At 41.3% G+C, this 26,659-nt stretch overlaps 1 protein-coding gene across 1 annotated transcript in view; it reads right to left on the reverse strand.

Annotated features, from left to right (window-relative positions):
- The window catches only part of LOC147023597 (uncharacterized), a 43,642-nt gene that overhangs the window by 3,620 nt on the left and 13,363 nt on the right, over positions 1–26,659 (reverse strand). The window contains exons 4-5 of the mRNA XM_085890348.1: positions 24,692–24,728; positions 24,316–24,384 (exon numbers count right to left, since the gene is read on the reverse strand). The gene's annotated coding sequence lies outside the window, so the exon portion shown is untranslated. The remainder of the gene's footprint in view (positions 1–24,315; positions 24,385–24,691; positions 24,729–26,659) is intronic.

Consider the following 26,659-nt stretch of genomic DNA (forward strand, 5'->3'; position numbering starts at 1 on the left):
CAAGTCGAAACGCAATTTGACACCCAGAACATCACTACCGAATTGACGCAGTTTGGTAAGTTAGATTAGTGTGCACTATGTATGGCCATGCATCAACATTGACATCCACACTAAATATATACTATTATGCTGTTAGTTAGAAGGTCAAAGTCTGCAGCAAACTCTCTCACCAGACGACAAACCCACAGAGCAGGATGCAGCATGACGTCACAGATAAGTCTGTCATAAAGTCATTCCATAGTGCAGTACTTGTAAGCTGCTGGCTCCTCGGGCATGTTAGATTAGTCCATGCCTTTCACAATCCAAATGACCAGGTCTGAAGTTTGACTGGAATTGATTTGGACAGGAATTCTGATTTTCTTCAGGGTGGCAGTGAAAAGTCACCTATTCTTCATTGAAAGTCACTGTAGGATCTTTAACATTGACCAACTCATGCTAGCAGAGGAATCTCCATTTAACATCCATTTGAGGGACAGTGCACTTATGGATGCAACAATGCAGGGCTGTTTGTCAAGCAACAATCCAACAGGTTTTAGTTGGGTTGGGAATCAAACCTCAATCAGACAACTCAAACGTAAATGCACGACATCTGTGCCATTCTGTCACACCCTAGATCCCCAACAAAACATTGACACACTGTGTTGTAAGAGGCAAAAGGGTTTTTCTTACTTTCATCGATTGAAAACGAAAAAGTAATTTGCGCTGCACTGCCTTCAAATCAAATCCAAATTCCTTGGAGATGTTTGCAGAAAGATTATTGAAATCTCTGCAAATAATGTTGACACGTCAATCGCCGACATGTATTTATACTGCGTTGTTGTGCCATTTTCTGTGTTATGGTTGAACAAGCTCAAAATTTGCAACATGCATAATGTCTGAAAGTCAGAGCAATCAGTTTATTAAGAGCTTTGCATCAATCAGTGCATCGTTCATAACAAATTCACGGGTCGACTCAGATGAAATACTTCATCATGAGCAGCTGTCATCCAATTGCATGATAGTTTATCTTTATATTTAAATGTTTTGCTTTTACAAAAAAAACATGTTTTTGCAAAGTGCAACCATGAATGCTGTTTCTGTGCGTACAGTCATGCATGATACCAGCAGAAAAAGAAACTTCCAAAATAAAGAGTACACCATGGTCGTAACAGAATGTTCACACATTTTGAAACAACTTTCTCCAACACAGGATTGATTATTGAAGTGCCTGAAACAAAAAAGGTACAGTTTCACCTTAAACGACACTTAAAACAAGTCGCATTGCCCTGTGTAAGATCAGAGCTTTTCAGTCAAGTCAAGGTTCAGTTTGGCAAGGGAATCACATCATTGTCAAACTCTCAGTTAAATAAATTTTTGATTTAAAGAAAAGTTGAGCAAAGTTAAAAAAAAAACTACTCTTGAATAAATTGGCCTGACTTAAAAACAGAGTGGTTATAAAGAGTCCTTGAGAAGTAAACCAGGCCATCCCACATGCAGGACCAAATTGAGATGATTTCATTGAAGTTAACTTTCATGGTTCATGCACCTTTGGTGTTAATGGCAGTTTTCAACAAAATAATTAATGATAATAGGAATCCTCATTTATTGAGAGTTAAATAGCATTTGAAATGGGAATCCGAACTTTGAAGCCCTTTTTCATGGAACTGGAGAGCCGAATTTACTTCCCCGTGTAGTGAAACTTATTTCCTCAGATCGAATAAACTCCTCAGTTTCGGAATTCAGATCATTTGTTGTGAGCATAGCAAAAGCAAAACACAGACAGAAGTCTATAGCTTGCATTAAATTATCCTTGAGCAAGAAAAACTTTTTCAGCTGCACAGAATCCATATTTATACGTTTTGAAGTGATATATTGTCAACATATTTCGTCAGAAATGTTCGTGGAAATTTCTTTCAACATATTTATCATTACAATGATAAACCTCATGATGATTTTGCTAAATTTTCATTGTTATACAGGGATTAAACAAAACATCTCTAAAGAGGCTTGCTTGTACAATAAACACTCTTGACCTCTTTTTTTTAGCAGATAATTAGAGACTTGTATTCATATTATAAAGCATTTATAATTCTACAGACGAATCTCAAACGGTAAGGAAAGTTTGAGACGTGTGGTTTGGGCGATCTCAATGTAATGCACGAGGCTTGGCACGAGATGCCACCCTTGCCGTACACAACTGCAAGACTCACAATTTCACAGTCATTAATTAATTAACACGTTATTAATAAAAGCCATTATTATTGTGATGCATTGTCCATTCAATACATTGTCCATCCAATGATCAAATAAGTAAAAGCTTAATGGAGAATATATAATCGATAAATGTGTGTGAATCTAAATTCCTGAAATGAATTCTAATCAACTTTAAAGGAATATATTTCTTATAATTATTGTTGTGACTGCAAAGTGTACAATCAATTGTATATAAACTTAAAGTGTATATTTATTTGCCTTTACAAAGCTTGGTTAAATAACATAGTAATGCACATTCTGGCGACTTTACTCCTGTGAAATGCAAGACGTGTTTACTTAGCTCAGCTTAGCTCATCAGCCAAATAGTTTTGCAAAGTCCATTACTGTGGCTCTGTGTATCAGCAAGTTGTTTTATTTTTTTAAAGAAATATTTAGCTTCCGAGTTTAATATATTAAATTCTCAGAACAATGTATATTTAATGTGCCACCATTAACAAAAATCCAAAAGTTGGATTTCATTTTTACTCCCGCAACTCAAAGAAAGGCAAAATTAAAGCAACTGTGCTTTTAAATCAAAAATGAAATTCAGTTGGAGCCTATTTGCAGTAATCTGTATTTCATTCTGCAGCGTTACAGATCCCAAGGTGAGCCAAACTGCCAACTCAGGGGAACGTTTCCATCTGACTAACATTATTAAGACTATGCAGTTATACAACTGATACACCATGGGAAGGAGGAGGAGAAGGAGATTGTGACCATACTCTGTGCAGAGCGTTGGTGCTGTCTAAGAAGTCTCCTTGGTTATTGGGCACAATCTTGGATGGGTTGCCACTCCGACACAGTATACCAGCATGCTGACACTCATTTTGCCGACCTCCGAAGGATGACAGGCCGAGTTAACCCCACCTGGTATGAATTCAACAACTGAGCGGGATTTGAACTCAGGACCCAAGGATCCAAAGCCTGCCACCCTAACCATGAAGCCAACACCAGGCATGTGGGAATGAGGAGCAAATCCGGTAACATTCCCATTGTATTAATATAATGTGCAACATGCAACTACAAATTATTTTTTGACAAAACGTGTCACTTGTCTTTGAATTAAATGAAAAATATATTTATTGCATGCATATTATTGCTGGCCTTTCTAAATAGTTTACAAGTAGACAAGCTTCAAATAAAGGTACCATTGCTGCAGAGCATCATCTTACATTGCCTTCTGTATATATGTATTGCATTAAGCAACTATGTCGAAATAATTACTTCTGCTCCCTCCATATACCTTTTCCCACTACCTTCTTCTTCCCCAGTATGTACAATTATGTATGTGTCAAACCTTTTCACCTCCCTCCCCCTGAAAGCTTGAACCAATGGGAATGGCACTTCGCTGCGACCACCATCAACAACCATAACACACACCATTAAGCATTTTGACAGTGGAACAAATTTGCTTCCCCTCCCTTAACATGTAAAAACAAAAATGAACGCACTGTGGTCACAACCTGTGACACAAAATAGATGTATATATCGCTTTCTATGTCCACTCAACTCCCTCATCCTTGCTTATGTCCCACATGTCTATGTGGTTTAAGCTGGGTCTGAGAATAAAAAAAAAGAATGATTGCCCACAGATCAGATTACATTCTCTAATCTGTCTCATTAACCTTGTGCTGTGTCTATATCATGTTCCCATGTGAAAGAATAAGATCAGATAGATAAACATTCATAGTGATTCCGAACAAAGGATTTACCTTTATATCTGTCTACCTCAATTTTATCATCTGTCTGTCTGTCTGTCTGTCTGTCTCTCTCTCATAAAAAAGCTACAACTGGTCATTCGAGCTACTAGACCTCGCCATTGAGAGCAAGGGAATTGGCTTTAAAAATCTGATAACGGGCCGATTGGGAAACACACATTTAATGCACTAATAAAATATTAATTTGACACGTCTCATCCATGTCAGCCTCCACCACGGTTATATTAGAGTGAGCTGATTTGTCACATGGTCACGGATTGTTAAACCCCAATATGGGGCTGTTCAAAAATTGTCACCCTATTTTTTTTTAGGGAGGTGCGTATACAGGCTCGATTAAACCTTACTAATAACTTTTATTTGACATATTATTAGATTATTTTCGGGGTCCCTCATCGTGCAGGACCTGGTCGGGGGCCTACAGTCCTAAGGAATCATATAATCAGCAGAGGGCTATAAGCCTAAGGTGTTAGGCCCACCATATAATATCATCTGGGTGCCATAGTGGGTGGAGTCAAGCGACAGATGTGGATGTGGTCCAGCAGCTGTCTGACCAATGGATGCACATTTCAAAAATCGACCCCAAACAAGAACCTCAATAACAACAGGCAGAACTCTTGTATACCTGGGACATATCACAGGTAAAAAAAAAGAATAAGTTGACCACTATAATCTGAATTGTGCCAACAAATCATTCTGAAAAATTAATGTGAATAAAATCACAAATGTTTTTTTGTTAATTTGTACTTCAGCTCAGGAGAGGTATTTTTAAGAAGACAAAACCCATGAGGTTATTGGCCTGTAGCACATGAATCTTCCATATTACAAGTCTGTGTATTACGTCCATTTTGTACCATGTACCTGCTGGTCTGCATCAGCTATTCTTTCCATCTGAACTATTCCTACCTTCTTTAATACGAGTACAGGCAATATATGACATAACCTAACCAAAATTGCAACAGAAAACGTTTATTCATAAAGGTGTCATTGACAACATATCAAAACTTTTAAGAAGTAAAAGTCGAGGAAAGTGCTGAAATTTATTTTTCAAATTTGGTTTTTCAAATAAAATTAATTTTAACACATTTTTCTTTGAGCATATTTAAGTGGATTTACGCTTCAGGTGGAACGTCCACATGTTTATCGACACTTTGAACAAGGCTACCATGTTATCAGAATAAGTGATCGTCTATGAGCTGGCCTGTCCTCAGATCTAATCATAGAGCAGGTACTGATGAGAAGTATGAAAACCAGTGGTGGACTCACGAGAGGGTGAGGAATGACAGAACAACAACATTTTACATGGTTGCTTTCCACGCCAGCTTGCTCAGAAGTCAATAATGCCATGCAGGAGCTAATAGGAGTGAACAACAATACAGGGGAGCAGAACAAGGACCTGACACAGGCGAGACAAGCATGACATATGAAAGACACGCACACAGTTCTTAGCTACTTGCAGGAGAGAAACCCCTTCAGCTCTGATCGAAACTTGCGTAATATCTCCACAGGCGTACATACACACAACACTGTCAATGTTGACACATTGAAAGCCATTGGAAACACCATCCTGACCAATATAAATGGAAAATTGCTGCTGAGTTCACATTCAAGAAGAAGGATTAGGCCGTCACATTCAGCACAAAATCTCCTCAACTACTTTTCCAGCGATTGATACTTGCCACAAAAAATTCAAATGACCTGGAATCAGTTTTCCGATTTGAATTGTGCAGCCATCCTCCAGCCTTGTTTGATTCCGCATGACTACTCCAAGAACCACAGAAGCCAGTCCTGGCAGATGCAATCTGGTCTCTCATGGCACCTCACATTCCAGGAATAACAGGCAAAGTCTCGCACTTATTGGATGGTGGGGCATTACTTCACCACCTCCTGTGGACATGTGGATCTACATACAAAGAGATATGTGCTCAGTACACGAACTATGCAAAAAAAAAGTATGGAAAAGCCATTGTGGTGTCCGATGGGTATGAAGGTACAGTGGGGAGAACAAGTATTTGATACACTGCCGATTTTGCAGGTTTTCCCACTTACAAAGCACGTAGAGGTCTGTAATTTTTATCATAGGTACACTTCAACTGTGAAAGACGGAATCTAAAACAAAGATCCTGAAAATCACATTGTATGATTTTTAAATAATTAATTTGCATTTTATTGCATGAAATAAGTATTTGATCACCTACCAACCAGTAAGAATTCCGGCTCTCACAGACCTGTTAGTTTTGTCTTTAAGAAGCCCTCCCATTCTCCACTAATTACCTGTATTAACTGCACCTGTTTGAACTCGTTACCTGCATAAAAGACAGCTGTCCACACTCAATCAATCAGACTCCAACCTCTCCACAATGCGCAAGACCAGAGAGCTGTCTAACGACATCAGGGACAAAATTGTAGACTTGCACAAGGCTGGGATGGGCTACAGGACAATAGGCAAGCAGCTTGGTGAGAAGGCAACAACTGTTGGCGCAATTATTAGAAAATGGAAGAAGTTCATGATAACAGTCAATCTCCCTCGGTCTGGGGCTCCATGCAAGATCTCACCTCGTGGAGCCTCAATGATCATGAGAAAGGTGAGGGATCAGCCCAGAACTACATGGCAGGAACTGGTCAATGACCTGAAGAGAGCTGGGACCACAGTATCAAAGAAAACCATAAGTAACACACTACGCCGTCATGGATTAAAATCCTGCAGCACACGCAAGGTCCCTCTGCTCAAGCCAGTGCATGTCCAGGCCCATCTGAAGTTTGCCAATGACCATCTGAATGATCCAGAGGAGGAATGGGAGAAGGTCATGTGGTCTGATGAGACCAAAATAGAGCTTTTTGGTTTCAACTCCACTCGCCGTGTTTGGAGGAAGAAGAAGGATGAGTACAACCCCAAGAACACCATCCCAACTGTGAAGCATGGAGGTGGAAACATCATTCTTTGGGGATGCTTTTCTGCAAAGGGGACAGGACGACTGCACCGTATTGAGAGGAGGATGGATGGGGCCATGTATCGCGAGATCTTGGCCAACAACCTCCTTCGCTCAACAAGAGCATTGAAGATGGGGCGTGGCTGGGTCTTCCAGCATGACAACGACCCGAAACACACAGCCAGGGCAACTAAGGAGTGGCTCCGTAAGAAGCATCTCAAGGTCCTGGAGTGGCCTCGCCAGTCTCCAGACCTGAACCCAATAGAAAATCTTTGGAGGGAGCTGAAAGTCTGTGTTGCCCAGCGACAGCCCCGAAACCTGAAGGATCTGGAGAAGATCTGTGTGGAGGAGTGGGCCAAAATCCCTGCTGCAGTCTGTGCAAACCTGGTTAAGAACTACAGGAAACATCTGATATCTGTAATTGCAAACAAAGGTTTCTGTACCAAATATTAAGTTCTGTTTTTCTGATGTATCAAATACTTATTTCATGCAATAAAATGCAAATTAATTATTTAAAAATCATACAATGTGATTTTCAGGATCTTTGTTTTAGATTCCGTCTTTCACAGTTGAAGTGTACCTATGATAAAAATTACAGACTTCTACGTGCTTTGTAAGTGGGAAAACCTGCAAAATCGGCAGTGTATCAAATACTTGTTCTCCCCACTGTATATCCACAAAGGACATGACACCAGAGACAAGTAAAAAGGATGTGCTGGAGCAACTGTGACATTCAATGAGGACATGTGCTTTACGATGAAGGACCAATTCCTGGCCAACAAAACAAACAAGCAGTGGTTTCTCAAGATGCTTAGTGACAAGTTACAGAATGTGAACTGCAAGACGCATCACGTTTCTGGCGATGCTGATCTCCTCAGTGCACGGAAAGCCATAGATTCAGCGACCATGACCAACGCTGTACTGGTAGGTAATGATACAGATCTGATAATGCTATTGATTTACCACACCAGCCTCAAAACAGTCACCTGTTTGAATGACCTGAGCCAAAGAATGACATGAAGAAAGCACGTATATGGAACGTGAAGGCTGTCAAGCAGAAACTATGCCTTGATCTGTGCACCAACATTGTCCTCCTACATGCTCTTCTCGGATGTCACACTACCCCCCCCCCCCCCACATACATGGCATAGGACAGGGAGCTTCCCTCAAGAAATTTAACTGCAGCAGCAACTTCTGTGAGTAAGCCAATGTATTTGACACACAATCAGCTTCAACTCATGATGTTGTAACCACCGGAGAGAATGTGTCTATATGACTCGAAACCCACAGAAGACCTGAACTTACTGCGATACAAGCATTTTTGCGAGAAGGTTGCTCCCAGAACTTCTGTCTGCCCCCACGAAGTCTGCCCCCAACATCAGTAGCAGCAAAATACCACAGTCTTCGCGTCTACTACCAGATGCAACAGTGGAAGGGAAATGGAAATGCCATTCAGCCAGAAGTGTGGGGATGGATGGAGAGTGATGGAAGACTTGCTCCAGTGCAGACTGACTTGGCACTAGTTCCTGAAGAACTCCTTCATTTGATCAGATGTAACTGCCAGACAGATTGCACAAGTATGAGGTGTACATGCAGGAGGCATGACATAGAGTGTTCTGCTGCTTGTGTCACTTTTAGAGGGTCTGGATGTACGAATTCAACACACTCTGCATGCGTGAAGACGAAGATGTGGCTGAATATGCAAAATGATTTCTACAAGAGAAAAATCCTTAAACGCATGAGGGGTTGGGGTGATGTGGGGTAGGGTGTTGAGGAGGAAAGGGAGGGGTCACTGATACAATGCACAGCTTTAACTGCGTAGTTTATAATGATGATTGACATAAATGTGTCATTTGCAATGAAATTTTCGCTCGACATATGCTTTGGCATTGTATAAAATGTATTGAAAAGTGATGCCTTGGGTGGTGTCAAATAATACACATTTTAAATATTTTCTGCAACTTGGATTGCTTAAGACCTTTTTATATGTTATATAAGACACATAAATCTGTGTAAAACAATTGTGAAATTTGCTGTTGCAATTTTGGCTTGACTTGCTCTTTATTTTTCATAAAATGCCTGTACTATGTACCCTGTTTTCGGTCGATTGTAATAATAATCGATACATAATGGAGCAAGTGTATGTCCAGCGTGTCAATCCACAAAACTAGATGTCTCTGAATTACGTACTGTTTGAAGGTCAGTTGCACCGTGACCGTGACTATGTCTATGAATTGCATACTATTGGAACATACCTTTAAAACCTTTCGACTGCTGAGACCCCTCAGACCTTTATAGAGACTTCAGATCCCTTTAGACGCCTTTGCACCCCTTAGACATTTACATCCTTTCGAATTAGACCCTTTCGACCCCTTAAATCCTTTAGACTCAAACTACTATTGGAACATATCCTTTAGACCTTTAGACACTTTAGTTTTAACCATCTAGAACCTTTTATTCACAAACATCTATGTCTTCTTTCAAAACACAGACAATACATTTTTTTAGCAAGTAATGTGCAAACACACCCACCCACCCAGAGGGTGGGTACTGTGCTCGTAATAATAATAATCATCTATCTATAATTCCAGCAATGTGTGTGTGTGTCTGTCTGTCTGTGACCGCAGTTTCTCGACGACCGCCGGTCCGATCTGATTGAAACTTGCCAGGAATATTGCTGGGGACCCGCGGATGTGACTTTTTGAGGTTTGATGTCAATCGGACGAGCGGTTCCCAAGTTACGGCCATTTATCTGTCAACCAATGACAAGACACAGTGATATGACGTCACGAATGACATCACAATTAATGTTTGTTTATTTATTTATTTTTTGCACAATTGACGGTCCGATCTGATTGAAACTTGCCACGAATATTGCTGGGGACCCGCGGATGTGCCTTTTCAAGGTTCGATATTAATTGGATAAGCAGTTTCCAAGTTACGGCCATTTATCTGTCAACCAATGACAAGACACGGTGCTATGACGTCACAATTAATGTTTATTTATTTATTTATTTATTTTTTGCACGATTGACGGTCCAATCTGATTGAAACTTGCCAGGAATATTGCTGGGGACCCACGGATGTGCCTTTTCGAGGTTTGATATTAATCGGACGAGCAGTTCCCAAGTTACGGCCATTTATCTGTCGACCAATGACAACACACGGTGCTATGACGTCACAATTAATTTTTATTTATTTATTTATTTATTTATTTATTTATTTATTGCACGATTGACGGTCCGATCTGATTGAAACTTGCCAGGAATATTGCTGGGGACCCGCGGATGTGCCTTTTCAAGGTTCGATATTAATCGGATAAGCAGTTCCCAAGTTACGGCCATTTATCTGTCAACCAATGACAAGACACGGTGCTATGACGTCACAATTAATGTTTGTTTATTTATTTATTTTTTGCACGATTGACGGTTCAATCTGATTGAAACTTGCCAGGAATATTGCTGGGGACCCACGGATGTGCCTTTTCGAGGTTTGATATTAATCGGAAGAGCGGTTCCTAAGTTACGGCCATTTATCTGTCGACCAATGACAACACACGGTGCTATGACGTCACAATTAATGTTTCTTTATTTATTTATTTATTTATTTTTTGCACGATTGACGGTCCGATCTGATTGAAACTTGCCAGGAATATTGCTGGGGACCCACGGATGTGCCTTTTTGAGGTTTGATATTAATCGGACGAGCGGTTCCCAAGTTACGGCCATTTATCTGTCGACCAATATCTGCGAGAGAGGGTGGCGGGAGAGGGGGGCGAGAGAGGAGGAGGAAGAGAGGACGGGCAAGACGAGGGGAGAGAGAGGGGGGCAAGAGAGGAGGGCGAGAGAGGGGGCGAGAGAGGGGGCGAGAGAGGGGGGCAAGAGAGGGGGCGAGAGAGGGGGCGAGAGAGGGGGGCGAGAGGGGGGCGAGAGAGGGGGGCGAGAGAGGGGGGCGAGAGAGGGGGCGAGAGAGGGGGGCGAGAGGGGGGCGAGAGGGGGCTGCACATACTGGCACTCACCTATGGGCCCGCCCCTACGGGCCCGTACGAGTAATAATAAGTAGGATGAGGAGAGTTGCTAGCAACTATCAAGGATTCCAAGCAGAAGCAAAAGGAACCATGAGACACCTTCAAATTTAGCTTTTTTGACATTTATAAAACTACAAGGCTGTAAAAAGCTGTTTTTTTTTTCTCAAACCAGGCACGAGTGTCTTGGTTGCTCGACGTGCCATTTTGGTTGCTCAGGGAGGATTCACGGGATATGGTTACAAGTGATCCAATCATAATTGCTATAGCTTATGCCCAATATGTACCAGTTTTCTCAATCAAAATTGATCAACTTCCCAATTTAAAAAGTCGATTTTGATTGGCCCGTTTCAGCTGTTAAATTTTGCAGAGATAATTTTCCTTCGCAAACTTGAAGCACCCTGGACAAAACCGGATTTTCAAAATGTCATAGGAATGCTGATAAGGCCTTTCACGCTTGATATGTGTGTGTGTTTTCAGTGACTTCCTCCTTTAGTGTGGAAGAAAAGAAGTCCGAGATGTTCAGATTCCAAGTGAATTATTTGGTAAACCGGAATGGTAAAACCTCTCCAAAACCCTTACATGGAAACCCCATAACGGAAGATCCCCCGATAAACCAAATCTGAAGCGTATTCATATATTACGAAACCAAAGGCAAAATGATTCCGCTCCATTACTCCCCCTTGAAGTGCGGTAAATGGCACTAGGAAGAGCGCATACCTCCGCCAGGCTGAACAGTTTACATTTTGTATCCCACTGATAGGCCACATCTGCTTCCAGACTTTAACCAAAATCTAATCGGCTTGTTCTTGTCACCTAACCAACTCATCCTTCAAGTTGTGTCATAATCCATCAACAACTTTTTGAGATATCATGCAATATATCGGTTTTTTTGCCCCTATCTCTCAATGGTGAAGAATCACTTGAAAACTAAAAAAAAATTCTTGTATCCAGATCTGCATCTTCACTAAAATTGAATCAATTCGTCCTTATCATACACCAAACCTACCCATCAAAATTCGTCTGAATCCATCCATAACTTTTTTTAGATATCCTGCTCAGAGACAGACAAACAGACAGAGAGACAGGGGTGAAAACATATCATCCATCCACCTTAGGCGGAGGAGGAAATAAAATAAAAAAGAGGAGAAGAATAAGAAAACATCCAAGACACAACCATAGGACAAAAAAATAGGACCACTGGCCCTGTAGCTTATGTGGGCCCTGGCCTAATGTTGTCATCCAAATTTGGTAGCATTCTGACTGGTGTGTTTGGAGAGGAAGGTTTTTGAAGGAATTTACATGATTGTCCCCAATATTTACCAAGTCCGCCATTTTGACACACTTCTGGTGATGTGATCAGCATGACCTCCACAATTTAACATCATGACCCTGTCCTAATGTTGTAGCCCAAATTTGGTAGAATTCTGACTGGTGGGTCTGGAGAAGAAGACTTTTAAAGGAATTAATGCGATTTTCCCAAAAGTTGACAATGTCGGCCATTTTGACACACTTCCGGTCACGTGATCGGCATGACTTCTGCAATTTAATTAAGATCCCTACCCTGACCTAATGTTGCAACCCAAATTTAGTAGCATTCTGACTGGTGGGTCAAAAGAATAAGGTTTTCGAAGGAATTTGTACGACCATCATTTTGACACACTTCTGGTCATGTGATCAGCATGGCCTCTACAATTTGACATCACGACTCTATTCTGATGTTGTAAGCCAGATTTGGTAGCATTTGACTGGTGGGTCTGGAAAAGAAGATTGTTGAAGGAATTTATGCGATTTTCCCAAAAATTGACCAAGTTGGCCATTTTGACACACTTCTGGCCATGTGATCGGCATGACTTCAGCAATTTAACATCCCGACCCTGGCCTAATGTTGTAACCCAAATTAGGTAGCATTCTGACCGATGGATCTGAAGAAGAAGATTTTTGAAGACATTTACTGTCAGCTATTTTGACCTACGTAACATCATTTGACCAGCACAAGCTTTGCAATCCCTGTTTCCAGTCAGGAGAAGAACATTGCTGCCAAATTTCAGCCAGATAGGCCCAGCGGTTTGGCCGGAGAAGTCGAAAGAGGAGACGTATGGACGGACAGTGGGCGATGACAATACGTTATCTGGAATTTAAATTGCAGATAAGCTGAAAACATTAACAAACTAGAAGGGCACTCGGTGGTGTGCATACCTCCGCCACGTAATGCCTGATCCACGAGAACATATCGGGCCCAATACATTTTGAAAACATCATGCTATACAGAATTATATCGTTTTTGGCACAATCTCTCAAATGGTGAAGAATCACTTGAAAAATTAAATAACTCTCGTATCCAGATCCGTATTGAGATCTTCACCAAAATTGAATGAATTCGGCCTTGCCACACACCCAACATATCCACCAAGTTTTGTCCGAATCTGTCCACAACTTTTTGAGATATTGTGCTTTTATCGTTTTTGGCCCTATCTCTCAATGGTGAAGAATCACTTTAAAAATTCTCATAGTCGCATCTGGATCGTCACCAAAATCTAATCAATTCGTCATTGTCACACTCTGAACCTGTACACAACTTTTTGAGATATCCTGCACACGGACAAAGAGACCATCAGACAGAAAAGGGTGAAAACATAACCTCCTTCACCTTCGATGGTGGAGGTAAAAAGAGGTGTTGGATTCTCAGTCACTTCTTCTTTATCATTGCCAGTCACTTTACATGAAAAGACCAACATGCCCCAATGACCGCTGTTCAAAGGGGTTTCTGTGCATGCGTACCGGGCATTCTGGGACAGATTACATCATTTGAAAAGTGACGTATTAATGATTTACTAGCCAAACCCGCGCTCCGCGCGAAGTTTCTAAAATGAGGCTTCGTTAGGACGTCAATATATCCAGTGTTCACAATGTGGTTTATAGAATTTCTTTATTTACAATGTTTCTTGTTACATTTTTTGTGTCAAATGCACCTTCTGTATTGCAAACGAATGTAAAAATTAGAAAAATCGCCAAAAATTCCCAAACCTGTCCATCTGGCGCGATCTCTCAAAGCCTCCGCTGTACATTAGACCACAGCGCACCCGCATGCCGAAAGTGGCGACAATCCGTCCGGCAGTTTCGAAGGAGATACGTCCACAAAATATGGCTTAGCGTATTAATATAATAATATATTGATGATAGTTTCACATCAATCGGTTCAGTGGTTCTCGAGAAGATCTTTGAAATTTCTTTCAAAAAATTCATATCAAGTGTCGTGCAAAAGTCTTCGGCCACCTTGAAAGTAAAAGTTTTTATTGTCACATTTGGGAGATTTTGATAAAATATTAAATAAAAGGTGTTAAAATGATCAAGTTTCATGAAAGAAACAAAAATAAATTGTATTTTACAACAATAATAATCCATTAAATTTCAATATTTGGTCTGACCACCTTTTTCGTGCAACATTCGTTTTGGAATGCTTTCCCAAAATTTCCGGATAAATTCCACTGGGAGTTTGTTCCATGCATTCTGCAATGTTTCTCATCATTCATCTTTTGATTTTGGGTTGCTTTTCGTTTTTCGTCCTGTCCAAATAATAAAAGCTTCTGTGATGTTAAGGTCGGAACTTTGAAGGGGGGGGGAATTCTAATAGTTGAACAATTTCTGACTGTGTTATTATTTGTAAATATGTTTTCATGACGTTTGTAGTGTGTTTGGGGTCATTGTCATGCTGGAAAACAAAGTTGTGGCCAATTAGCCTCCTTCCTGACAGGATGCCATGGTAAATTATGATCTGCTTTATAGTTGTTCGTTCATTCAACGTTCCTTCAATTATCATCAAACCACCAACACCAGCGGCATAAATACATCCCTAAACCTAAACAGAGCCTCCATCATGCTTCACAGTAGGCGGTATAGACCTGTATCCTTATACTTCTCATCATAGGTGTAGTTTAACTTCTGAATTTGCGAGGGCAGGGGCTTAAGATCTATAATAGATAGCCAAATTAGTTGACGTGTTTACCAGCTACCATTAACATTAGCAAAACAACAAATTCTTGAATAAACAAAATCGAGCACTTTATGAATCATGTCTCCCCAGTGTCACACATCAGTAAACATCGTCTTGCTATCAATAACAACAACAAACCAAGACAAGATAAAGAGCTTGGCAAGTGGTAGGATGCTTGCTTTGAAGCAGAAATTTGCAGTCGAGCCCAGTGAATGGAGTGTGCTCCTGCAGGCACACATTTACCGTCATCGAGCGACTGCTGGAAAACTGCCACATGGAATACAAGAATGTCACTGTAGTGATTGCCAACACTGAAGAAGAGCAGCTCATGATTGACAACATAAACATGGCTTACAAAGACAACGGGATGGAATTTAAGTGCTGAAAAGACAAAAGTTATGGTCTTTAAGAAAACACCAGGTGCAAAAGTTACTGTCAGGCCTGAAGGACAAGTTCTGGAACAAGTTTCCAGTTACACATATATTGGAACCATTGTAACAGAGGATGGAAAGTGTCGAACATAAATCAAAAATAGAATCAGAATGGCAGAGTGCTTGCTTTTTGGGACATTAGATAATATAAAAGATTATTAACAAACCAACGTCTTCTTGTGTACGACAGCTTGGCTGCCAGGGTAGCCGTTATTTTGGTGGGGCGCTGTTGTGCCACTGATGCTGTGCCCCTATACCAGTACATGGGTACTCATTTCACCAACTTCAGAAGGATGACAGGCTGAATCAACCCCACCTGATGTTAATTGAGTCACCAATGGGGCTCCAAACTCAGGATCCTTGGATCCCAAGCTGCCACCATAACCACTAAGCCAATACCAGGCTGAGAACTGATGCAGTATGTCTGTGGTGACATAGAGCAGTGAAGTCTGGACAATAGAAAAATAAGTAAGGAGAAGAATAAATTCAGGTTCCTCCTGATGACTCCATCTTTTCTCTTTACTTATTCAGATTCCTCCTGATGACTCGATCTTCGCTCTTTACTTATTCAGGTTCCTCCTGATGACTCGATTTTCGCTCTTTACTTATTCAGGTTCCTCCTGATGACTTGATCTTCGCTCTTTACTTATTCAGGTTCCTCCTGATGACTTGATCTTCACTGTTTACTTATTCAGGTTCCTCCTGATGACTTGATCTTCACTGTTTACTTATTCAGGTTCCTCCTGATGACTTGATCTTCACTCTTTACTTATTCAGGTTCCTCCTGATGACTCGATTTTCGCTCTTTACTTATTCAGGTTCCTCCTGATGACTTGATCTTCGCTCTTTACTTATTCAGGTTCCTCCTGATGACTCGATTTTCGCTCTTTACTTATTCAGGTTCCTCCTGATGACTCGATTTTCGCTCTTTACTTATTCAGGTTCCTCCTGATGACTTGATCTTCGCTCTTTACTTATTCAGGTTCCTCCTGATGACTTGATCTTCGCTCTTTACTTATTCAGGTTCCTCCTGATGACTTGATCTTCACTCTTTACTTATTCAGGTTCCTCCTGATGATTCAATCTTTGTTCTTTACTTATTCAGGTTCCTCCTGATGATTCCATCTTTGCTCTTTACTTATTCAGGTTCCTCCTGATGATTCCATCTTTGTTCTTTACTTATTCAGGTTTCTTCTGATGATTCCATCTTTGCTCTTTACTTATTCAGGTTCCTCCTGATGATTCCATCTTTGTTCTTTACTTATTCAGGTTCCTCCTGATGATTCCATCTTTGTTCTTTACTTATTCAAGTTCCTCCTGATGATTCCATCTTTGCTCTTTACTTATTCAGGTTCCTCCTGATGATTCCATCTTTGTTCTTTACTTATTCAGGTTCCTTCTGATGATTCCATCTTCGCTCTTTACTTATTCAGGTTCCTCCTGATGATTCCATCTTTGTTCTTTACTTATTCAAGTTCCTCCTGATGATTCCATCTTTGCTCTTTACTTATTCAGGTTCCTCCTGATGATTCCATCTTTGCTCTTTACTTATTCAGGTTCCTCCTGATGATTCCATCTTTGCTGTTTACTTATTCAGGTTCCTTCCGATGACTCCACTGCAGTATTTGTTCTTCTGTTTGATTATAGATCTGGTGCTACAGTACAGCACAGGCCATATGTTCCCAACCTCAGGTCGTAACCAAAATCAGGACTGCGGGGGAGGGGAGTTCTCAGTGGTATTGTGAAGGGTCATCAGAAAAAAAAACTGATGGGATGGGTTGAATGCTGGACCAGATGACGTGCATGTCCATAGAGGCCAAACCTAGCGCAAGATATAAAGCGTGCCGGACGTGGCGGCACCACATCAGCCGATATGTTGAAGTTCCAGCCTTTGTCCATGTTGTTTCCCTTTGAATCCCTTTTTTAATCAAACTGTGGGGGAGTCACATGTGAATTGACAATGCTTCCCCAGTGACCGACTTGTGCTACTTGTCTACGATGGGTGTCGGTACACAATTGTGTGTTTACCAAGTATTACTGCATTGGTGACCTCCAGCATCTCTGTTGCAGGAGACATGTCCTGGTAATTTACATTCCTTATTCGACTGTTCACACATGCTCTTTGTCTTATGAGAGACTTAAACGTACGAGACTTGATGCTCTGTCAAATCCGGGGACTGTTTCATTGGAAAAAGTTACGAAGGCATCGTTTGAGGTCAGCTGGAGAATTGCACATTGCAAGAAGCCTCATAATATCGGTGAAGAACTTGTTAAGCCGACTGCCTTTGAAATGTTCAGGACTGTCTGTAAAGATGAGACTGCCAAGAAGCTTGGATTGGTTCAGCTTTCTGACAACAACATCAAACGACGAATTGACTGCATGTCGCAGGATATTCTCGAACAGGTTGTTCATGGAGAGAAGCAAGCAGGAAGATTTGTGATTCAGATAAAATAATCTGTGGATATTGAGGACGACTCTCAGCTCATGGTGTTTGTACGGTACACAACAGATGACGGCATTGTTGAATAATTTGTTTTGTGGGGCAATTAGCCCCACGACAACTGGTCAAAACATTTCCAAAATGGTCAGTGGTTATCCTTTTTTCAAGCAGCAAAACCTTTACTGGATGGATTGCTGTGCTGTTTGTATGATTGAAGCTCCAGCCATGATGGGAAGTCGTGTGGGATTTTGTACACGAGTGAAAGAGGTCAACCCTGATGTTGTCGTTCATTGCTTCTTGCATCGAGATAACTTGGTGACACAAGAGGTTAAACCAGAGCTTCACTCGGTTCTGAAGGATGCTATCCAAACTGTGAACTTCATCAAGGCTTGGGCACCATATTATCGACTGTTCCCTGTTATGTGTAAAGAAATGGGATTGGAGCACCAGCACTTGCTCTAGCACTAAAAATCTGCTGGCTGTCTCATGGAAAAGATCCTTTCACGTGTTATGTTGCTCAAAAAGTAAATTGAATTTTTCCTTAAAAATCACTCGTTCGCTGACCGCTTCAAGAATGAAGCCTGGTTGGCAAAGCTCTCTTACTTGAGTGACTCTTTCCAGCACTTAAACGAGTTTACCACTGAAATGCGGGGGCGAAATCAGACTATTGTTGATATTAGCAAGAAGATCTCTCCCTTCAGAGGAAAATTAGCCCTTTGGTGGGAATATATGTCAAAGGGAAAAATTGCAGCATTTCCTGGGACGAGTTAATTTCTTAAAGACGCTGCAGAAGTACCTATCAAAAACCTTGTTGAGATTTTCCAAGAACACTTGGTGAAACTTCGAATGGAGATGGGTCGATACTTGCCACAAAATGTCAATCTCCAGAAGCACAGGTGGGAGAGAAATCCATTTGATTTGGACATCCATGAAGTTGGGAATGATGTTGATGGATTTCAGGAAGAACCGCATTGATATCCAGGAAAATCAAGTGCTGTGACAGAACATTTCTCAAGTTTATTGGTCACAGTTTCTGGGAGCAGCTGCGGGATAAATCCTTTCTGGCTCGTGAGGCAGGGAGAGCTCTGCTTCCTTATCCAACTACATATCTTCGTGAGGCAGGATGTTCTCGTCGAGTTGTAACCAAGACCAGAGCAATATCATCTTGACCCGCAGCATGACCTGCCCTGCCCATCAATATTCAGCTGAGGATAACTGAGCTGACTGAGAAAATGCTGCATCAGGGTAGACACTGAATTTTCAAGGATTTCTAATGTCTTTTGATTGTTTTTTTTTTTCTGATACTTTTTGTTTCAATTAGCTTTTTTTGTGTGCGTCAAATTAATATTTTGTTCGTCTGTGATTGAAAGAGTGCTATCACAGCGGTTCAATGTGCACTCACGTGTTTTCCAGCCGTTGAATAGATTTTTTTTTAACTGGAATATCTTTTAAATTTGAATCATTAAGAATTTAAAATAAATAATCAAATAAATATAATCTATACTATAAAAGTGAATTTGTATATTTGTTTGTTTGTTTATTTATTTGTTTATATATGCTTCAAAAACAAAAACTATTGAACCAAATCCAACCAAATTTTGTATGTTACATAAGGGTACCCCAAGTATGGTTTCTGTTAGGATCGCATGTCATGAGGAGGGAGGTCAAGGTGGGGGGAAGACTCCAATTCTCCCTATGCAAATGTATATTGTATCGTGCCACCCGGTGGTAGCCAGTAGTGTTACAAATCTTCTTCTCCTCCTCTTCCCTTCATAAGGGGTGAAGCCCGATGGCATCAAGCTTCTGCCCTGCCTTGACCACGATTACTCCTCTACCTCCCTCTGTCCTCAGCCAACTCTCTCCACTCTACAACCACCCCTGCCTTCTGGATATCCCTCCTCACACAATCCTCCCATCTCAACCATAGTTTACCTCTTTTCCTCCTACCTTGCTCCCTCAATCTATTTGCTGTCTTTGCCATTCTTTCTTCCCCATCCACACTGAGTGTATCACCCATCTCAGCCGGCATTTCGAAAATCTCCCCGTCAAGCTCATCTCTTCGACACACCAATCTCCTCCCTCATTTCATCCATCTTTCTTCTATCGACCCTCTTCACTCCCACAATTGTCCTCACCCAGTTGTTCTCACAAACCCCAGTTGTTTTTGCAGCCTCTGTTGGTGTCTGTCTGTCACTACCACCGTCTCCAGACCATAAAGGTAGGTCAGCGTTCTACACATCAGAACCTTCCCTTTCAATTTTATTAATATCTTTCAATCTGCCATTACCCCACCACTCTCCTCCATCCATTTGCATCCACCTGAATCCTCCTTCGCACCTCTGCCTCGAACTTACCATCGACGGTTAATGTTCCTCCTAAATACTCAAACCTATTTCCCTGCCTGATCTCCTTACCCTCTAAACTGATATTCATTTATTTTCTCTGATTCCTGACCCACATCACCTCAATCTTCTCCATACTCATCTTCAGCTCATGCTTCCCAAATGCCTCCTTCCACTTCCCCCAGTACGTCCTGCATCTCCCACCCACTCTCCACCATAACAGCCAGGTCGTCTGCATACAACATCCTCCCCATACCACCTCCTAACCTCACCCTCCTGCTTACCAGCTCCATCACCATGATAAACATCAGTGGGCTGTGAGAGCTTCCCTGCCTCAAACTGATGTTCATGCTGAACTCCTCAGACATCCCAAGACTCTTCCCTTCATTCCTTTGTACATCCCTTCCACCAACCTGACTTCTGCTACCGGCACTTCCATCCATCTCAGTGTCGCCATCAGCATCTCTCTTGGGACAGTGTTGTACACCTTCTCCAGGTCCACAAATCCTAATTCCATCTCCCCATGCATCTCAAACATCTTCTCCACCAGCTGTCTAAGCACGAACATACCATTCATTATCCCACTACCTTTTCAAAACCCCTGCTGCTCTTCTTCAATCTTCATCTCCACCCTCTTCTTTATCCTCCCATCCAGAATCATCTCCAGCACCTTCATTAAATGACTTAAGAGCGTAATGCCCCTGTACTTCCCCAGATCTTGAACATCACCATTCCCTTTCCATATCTGCACAATTAACCCTGTCCTCCAATGTTCCAGAATTGAACCCTCTCTCATACATATATTCAACAGCTTCTTCGTCCAACTGACTCCGACTTCTTCTGCTGCAATTACCATCTCTGTACACACCTCATCAATGCCTGGCGCTCTTCCCTTCTTCATCTTTTAAATGCCATACACACTTCTTCCTTTGTGATCTCCACCAACTCCATGTGAGGCAGCGAAAGATCTCCACCAACTCCATGTTGGCCAGTTTGATGACATGGATCACCATTTATCCCTTTTATACATGGCCATCATACTCACCATTTTCCCTTTATTTATATGGTCATCATATTTATATGGCCAATCATTTTATATGGTCATCATACTCACCATTTATCTCTTAGAACCATTTATACAGGAATCACCATTTATCCTGTCATCAAACTGAAGAGAGAGAAAGACAGACAGAGATAAGGTATAATCAGTTTGCAGACTATAGCTTTGATTTCAGGATCACAGTACCTCGGTGCCATTTTTCAGGGTATTATGAAAATGTCAATTGGAAAGACAAAGATAATCTCATTACACAGTTCCATTTTTCAAATGTGTCAAGGGTTACACCTTAAGACATGACATGGCACAACATGGCCACGGTTGAAGCCTTAAACATACCTATGTAGCAATGCTAGTTTGATGACGTGGAAGAATAGTAGAAGAAAAAATTCTTCAATTTTGTGTGTCGATGTTAATTGTGTTTCTAGAAAAAGCAAACTTGTCAGGACTAATAGTTCAGCTTGCAGGTCACCGAAGGATTGACGTACGTGGAGTGCTCATTATAAGTATAAAAATTTTTTTATAGCTATTCTCACAAATTTATCCTCATTTGGCCTTTGATCTCATGATAATTTTTGAAAACATATTCATGGAAGTAAAAGCCAAGTCAAAAAATATTGTTTCAGCATGTAAGGCATCCCAACTAACCATTAGGGCAAAAAGGCCACACCTGTTTCGTATATGAAAAACCTGCTCATCAACAGTGTAACTCCAAACGCACATTCATCATCCTGACACTGCCAAAGACACAGCTTCATTCGCTAATACAAACACAGGGTTTACAAGGAGTGCAAAGACATGAGTTTATTCTGGCCGTGTACATGTACACGAGAAGGGAGAAGGGAGTTGCCTCAAACAATTTTTCTGCCAAGTGGCAAGAGTAATAGTTATAGCCAATACCTGTCAATTGGTCATTGATGCAAATATATTAGCAGGCCTTCCAGTTGAATCATGAATGTCTTGAGGTTGGACATTTTTCAATTCTCAAAGGGGGATGTGTACATATTGCAAAAAATATGAGGCCATTCCTAGCTTCCCCCTCTCCCTTTTCGTCCCAAGCGCATAATAAGTCAATAGCTCAAAAAAGGCTTGTTTGAACCCGATGAGATCTGGTGGGCAAACAGGGCAGGGTGGGCATACTCTATCCATTATTTAAAGCACTGTCAACTAATATAGCTATCCAGCAGGCAAGGCTTCAGTTCAATGTTCAGCCAACCGACAGTTCTTCATCCAGGACTGTGCAGTCATCGTATATATGACATGAACCATTATACATTATTATATTATACATTATACGGGGCAGTTATACTACAGAGTGCCCCACAGAAAACCAGGAAATTTGAGATTTTGAGATTTCTTTTGCCGTATATTACCATATCAATAAACTAACATATAAATAAAGTGTATCTTTGTTTTACACTACATCGAAGTTTGCTTTTGTTTTGTTTGAAAATAAAGTGTATCTTTGTTTTATACTACATCTAAGTTTGCTTTTGTTTTGTTTGAAAATAAAGTGTATCTTTGTTTTACACTACATCTAAGTTTGCTTTTGTTTTGTTTGAAAATAAAGTGTATCTTTGTTTTACACTACATCTAAGTTTGCTTTTGTTTTGTTTGAAAATAAAGTGTATCTTTGTTTTACACTACATCTAAGTTTGCTTTTGTTTTGTTTGAAAATAAAGTGTATCTGTTTTACACTACATCTAAGTTTGCTTTTGTTTTGTTTTAAATAAACTGTACCAAATTTCCTGGTTTTCTGTGGGGCACCCTGTAGTTCACCATGCCTTCAGTTAAACTATATTAAAGTTGATAAGAATATATGGATCATCCCAACTCCAACCAATTTTTGCTTTCTCTAATGTTTGTAGCACTTTGTTTCAGAGAAGTCCATTTGTCTCCGGGGTTTTATCCTATCCTTCATAATGACAGACAAGCTTACCTTTTTCTTGCAACAGTGTACTGCTTGTTGAGGATAGCTCAGAAGGTAATGCATTGACCGCTATGACCTGTCCGGTGCAGGTTTGAATCCCAACCAGAGCATATACTGTCATCCTGGTGTTTCGCAGGCAAGCCGTTGTGTCAAAAAGTGCATTGTCTGTTGGATGTATTGTTAATCTGACAACTTGTCCACCAGCACTGGTTGGTACTGGTGGATGCTAAAGGTGCTACGGTGTATTTCTCAAAGAGCAAGGGAGTTATTTTTAGATAGAATCCTGGCCAAATTAAAAACAACCTGCCCAGACTACTACTGGGAAGGCAACGTCAAGCCACTCTTGCCTCAGGCAGAACACGAGAGAGAAGAGAAAAGACAGAAGGGAGAAGACAGTGAGAAGGGAGAAGACAGTGAGAAGGGAGAAGACAGTGAGAAGGGAGAAGACAGGGAGAAGGGAGAAGACAGGGAGAAGGGAGAAGACAGGGAGAAGGGAGAAGACAGGGAGAAGGGAGAAGACAGGGAGAAGGGAGAAGACAGGGAGAAGGGAGAAGACAGGGAGAAGGGAGAAGACAGGGAGAAGGGAGAAGACAGTGAGAAGGGAGAAGACAGGGAGAAGGGAGAAGACAGGGAGAAGGGAGAAGGGAGCAGGGAGAAGGGGAGAAGGGAGAGACCATGCGAGTCAAAATCAATCTCTGGTATAAATAAAATGCTGGTCATTATTGGAGGTGACACTTGATCTAAGGAAACAATGGTGTGAAGTACCACATAGAACTCCAGTGGATAATTATAAATAAGTTCACATATTTTTTTGTATTAGTAAAGAACAGATTTGAATAGTTAATATAAGAAAATATCATTTTTAGAACACAAAATTATAGCACCGGTACAAGTTTTGGTAATTGTATGGACTTGACAATGTGGTGTGCAGCGACACCTGCTGCTGTAAAAAGGAAATTTCTTATCGGGCAGCCAATGGAGATAAAAGTACATGAACTCAGAAAGGAAAGATAAATCAATGTCTTGCCAGTAATATATATATATATATATATATATATACATATATATATATATATACATATATATATATATACATATATATATATATATATATGTATACATATATATATACATATATATATACATATATATATATATATACATATACATATACATATACATATATATATATATATATATAATTCTTTTTTTTTTTTACCTTCAAAAATCTTCTTCTCTGAAGTGGCTGAACAGATTGAGGCAAAACTTCACATGCACGACCGCTTATCTATGAGGAACAAAAGGTTCACACATATAACATCATCGATCACATAGTTTGGCAGCCATATTTGATTTACCCTGAAACCTATAAAAAATCTTCTTCTCCAGAACAGCTGGACAGATTGAGGTGAAACTTCATAGAAATGTTCCCCCAAGCCAAGCCATGAGTGTACAAGTTTGTTAAGGAACAATTGATAGGTCACATGGTTTGGCAGCCATATTGTATTGAAGAAAAATATTAAATAATATTTTTTCTGGAACTGCTTCATGAATCGACATGAAACTTCACAATTATGATCTAGTTTTGTTCTTACCTTTGCGCTTGATAGTGAGGCATTGTCTTGCTGGCCTCTGAAAGGGGGGGGGGGCTGGGGTTTGAGGATGCACTGGTAATAACAGGTCACTTTAAAGTAAATAACTAGATACATTATGTAGGGAATGATTTAAAGACTTAGGCCTAAGTCACATTTGCCACGGCGGCCATGGGGTCTCCAAAATCTATGGCCAGTAGCAATTATACGGCGGCCACAGTATTTCCACGGTCACACAATGTAGCAGTCATATATGTTTTTATTTTTCGGGGAGCCGCACGGCGTATTTAGAAATTGTGGAGACCGAAAACGTGGGGTTGCCATATAGTCTTTGATTTGATGTCACATGGTGACCTTAGGGTGTTCCTGTGGCGGCCATATCATTTTCAAGGCAGACGCAAGGTAGATGTCTGTCCAGATGTCACACCAAGGCAGACCCATACCTGACCTGACCTGGCAAGGTAGCCTTAAGGTGCCGCAAGGCGACCGCAGTGGGGCCTTAAGGCGAACGTGCAGCCAGACGGACGGTAACGAGTGGGTTAATTTTTTTTTTTCGGCTTGTCGAATTGCTATGGTTAACGTAGAAATGAAAAAAGTTATAACTCTTCTTCTTCTTCTTCTTCTTCTTCTTCTTCTTCTTTCGGCAAGCTCCCGTTAGGGGTCGCCACAGTGGATCAACCGTCTCCATTTCGCTCTATCCTCCACATCTTCCATTGAGACTCCAACCACCCGCATGTCCGCCCTCACCGTATCCATGAACCTCTTCTTTGGCCTTCCTCTTCTCCTCCTGCCTGACGGCTCCATCTTCAACATCCTTCTCCCGATATACTCCGTTTCCCTCCTGTGCACATGTCCAAACCATCTCAATCTCGCCTCTCTCACTTTGTCTCCAAACCGTCCGACCTGCGCTGTCCCTCTAATATACTCATTTTTTATCCTATCCATCCTCGTCACTCCCAACGAGAATCGCAGCATCTTTAACTCTGTCACCTCCAGCTCCGCTTCCTGTCTTTTTGTTAGCGCCACCGCCTCCAAACCATACAACATTGCTGGCCTCACTACCGTCTTATATACTTTCCCCTTCACTCTTGCAGCTACCCTTCTGTCACAAATCACTCCTGCAACTCTTCTCCACCCACTCCATCCTGCCTGCACTCTCTTTTTCACTTCTCTCCCACACTCTCCGTTACTTTGGACAGTTGATCCCAAGTATTTAAACCCATCCACCTTCCCCACCTCAACTCCTTGCAACCGCACCATACCACCACCCTCCCTCTCATTTACGCACATGTACTCCGTCTTACTCCTACTGACTAACATTCCCCTTCTCTCCAGTGCGTACCTCCACCTCTCGAGGCTCGCCTCAGCCTGCTCTCTATTCTCCCTACAGATCATGATGTCATCCGCAAACATCATAGTCCATGGAGACTCCAGTCTGATCTCGTCCGTCAACCTGTCCATCACCATTGCAAACAGGAAAGGGCTCAGAGTCGATCCTTGGTACAATCCCACTTTTACCTTAAACCGGTCCGTCATTCCTACCGCACACCTCACCACTGTCACACTGTCCTCATACATATCCTGCGTGATCCTCACATACTTCTCCAACACTCCCGACTTCCTCATACAATGCCACAACTCCTCTCTTGGCACCCTATCATAAGCTTTCTCTAAGTCCACAAACACACAATGTAACTCCTTCTGGCCTTCCCTATACTTCTCCATCAACATTCTCAAAGCAAACATTGCATCAGTGGTGATCTTTCCTGGTATAAACCCATATTGCTGCTCACAGATCTTCACCTCTCCTCTCAACCTCACTTCCACTCCTCTTTCCCACACCTTCATGGTGTGGCTTAACAACATTATCCCTCTGTAATTTCCACAGCTCTGCACATCACCCTTGTTCTTGAAAATCAGAACCAGTACACTTAATCTCCACTCCTCCGGCATCCTCTCACTTTCCAAGAT

Source organism: Eptatretus burgeri, chromosome 7 (assembly GCF_056783735.1).
Source record: "Eptatretus burgeri isolate ZD-2024b chromosome 7, Ebu_testis_v1, whole genome shotgun sequence".
NCBI classification, from domain to species: domain Eukaryota; kingdom Metazoa; phylum Chordata; class Myxini; order Myxiniformes; family Myxinidae; genus Eptatretus; species Eptatretus burgeri.